General features: G+C 40.8%; 1 protein-coding gene across 4 annotated transcripts in view; it reads right to left on the bottom strand.

The window, feature by feature from the left end:
- The window catches only part of trpm7 (transient receptor potential cation channel, subfamily M, member 7), a 157,338-nt gene that overhangs the window by 115,644 nt on the left and 39,194 nt on the right, over positions 1-2,500 (bottom strand). The window lies entirely within an intron of this gene.

Genomic DNA, 2,500 nt, shown 5'->3' with positions numbered 1-2,500 from the left:
AACTAAGTTTAAGAATATAATCCACCCACTGTTATCATCTTCAATGCCCTGTACCAACATAGAGCAGAGCAGCTATCTGAACGCTACTCCAACAGAGGTCGATTATCTTGTTAATAATTTTACCTCCTCACTACGTACGACTCTGGATACTGTAGCTCCTGTGAAAACTAAGGTCTCAAATCAGAAGTACCTGACTCCGTGGTATAATTCTCAAACACGTAGCCTAAAGCAGATAACTCGTAAGCTGGAGAGGAAATGGCGTGTCACAAATTTAGAGGATCATCATTTAGCCTGGAGAAATAGTTTGCTGCTTTATAAGAAAGCCCTCCGCAAAGCCAGAACATCTTACTATTCGTCACTGATTGAAGAAAATAAGAACAACCCCAGGTTTCTCTTCAGCACTGTAGCCAGGCTGACAAAAAGTCAGAGCTCTACTGAGCCAACAATCCCTTTAACGTTAACTAGTAATGACTTCATGAACTTCTTCAGAAATAAAATTTTTATCATTAGAGAAAAAATTACCAATAATCATCCCACAGATGTAATATCGTCTACAGCTACTTTTAGTACCATTAATGTTAAGTTAGACTCTTTTTCTCCAATCGATCTTTCTGAGTTAACTTCAATAATTACTTCCTCCAAACCATCAACGTGTCTTTTAGACCCCATTCCTACAAAACTGCTCAAAGAAGTCCTGCCATTAATTAATTCTTCAATCTTAAATATGATCAATCTATCTCTAATAATTGGCTATGTACCACAGGCCTTCAAGGTGGCTGTAGTTAAACCCTTACTTAAAAAGCAATCTCTAGACCCAGCTGTCTTAGCTAATTATAGGCCAATCTCCAACCTTCCTTTCATATCAAAAATCCTTGAAAGAGTAGTTGTCAAACAGCTAACAGATCATCTGCAGAGGAATGGCTTATTTGAAGAGTTTCAGTCAGGTTTCAGAGCTCATCACAGCACAGAAACAGCTTTAGTGAAGGTTACAAATGATCTTCTTATGGCCTCTGACAGTGGACTCATCTCTGTGCTTGTCCTGCTAGACCTCAGTGCAGCGTTTGATACTGTCGACCATAATATCCTATTAGAGCGATTAGAACATGCTGTAGGTATTACAGGTACTGCACTGCAGTGGTTTGTATCATATCTATCTAATAGACTCCAATTTGTTCAAGTAAATGGAGAGTCTTCTTCACATGCTGAGGTTAATTATGGAGTTCCACAGGGTTCAGTGCTAGGACCAATTCTATTTACATTATACATGCTTCCCCTAGGTAGCATCATTAGAAGACATAGCATAAATTTTCACTGCTATGCAGATGATACGCAGCTCTATCTATCCATGAAGCCAGGTAACACACACCAATTAGTTAAACTGCAGGAATGTCTTAAAGACATAAAGACCTGGATGGCCGCTAACTTCCTGCTTCTTAATTCAGATAAAACTGAGGTTATTGTACTCGGCCCTGAAAATCTTAGAAATATGGTATCTAAGCAGATCCTTACTCTGGATGGCATTACCTTGGCCTCCAGTAATGCTGTGAGGAACCTTGGAGTCATTTTTGACCAGGACATGTCCTTCAAGGCACATATTAAACAAATATGTAAGACTGCTTTCTTCCATTTGCGCAACATCTCTAAAATTAGAAATATCCTGTCTCAGAGTGATGCTGAAAAACTAGTTCATGCCTTCATTACTTCCAGGCTGGACTACTGTAACTCATTATTATCAGGATGTCCTAAAAACTCCCTGAAAAGTCTTCAGTTAATCCAAAATGCTGCAGCAAGAGTACTGACAGGGACTAGAAAGAGAGAGCATATTTCTCCTGTTTTGGCTTCCCTTCATTGGCTTCCTGTTAAATCCAGAATTGAATTCAAAATCCTGCTCCTCACATACAAGGTCTTAAATAATCAGGCCCCATCTTATCTTAATGACCTTGTAGTACCATATCACCCTATTAGAGCACTTCGCTCTCGCTCTGCAGGCTTACTTGTTGTTCCTAGAGTATTTAAAAGTAGAATGGGAGGGAGAGCCTTCAGTTTTCAGGCCCCTCTTCTGTGGAACCAGCTTCCAGTTTGGATTCAGGAGACAGACACTATCTCTACTTTCAAGGTTAGGCTTAAAACTTTCCTTTTTGCTAAAGCATATAGTTAGGGCTGGACCAGGTGACCCTGAATCCTCCCTTAGTTATGCTGCAATAGACGTAGGCTGCCGGGGATTCCCATGATGCATTGAGTTTTTCCTTTCCAGTCACCTTCTCACTCACTATGTGTTAATAGACCTCTCTGCATCGAATCATATCTGTTATTAATCTCTGTCTCTCTTCCACAGCATGTCTTTCATCCTGTTTTCCTTCTTTCACCCCAACCGGTCGCAGCAGATGGCCGCCCCTCCCTGAGCCTGGTTCTGCCGGAGGTTTCTTCCTGTTAAAAGGGAGTTTTTCCTTCCCACTGTCGCCAAAGTGCTTGCTCATAGGGGGTCATATGATATGATTGT

Source organism: Pelmatolapia mariae, linkage group LG1, assembly GCF_036321145.2.
Source record: "Pelmatolapia mariae isolate MD_Pm_ZW linkage group LG1, Pm_UMD_F_2, whole genome shotgun sequence".
NCBI lineage: Eukaryota > Metazoa > Chordata > Actinopteri > Cichliformes > Cichlidae > Pelmatolapia > Pelmatolapia mariae.
The sequence above is the reverse complement of the archived record's forward strand: the minus strand, read 5'-3'. Positions and strand labels throughout refer to the sequence as shown.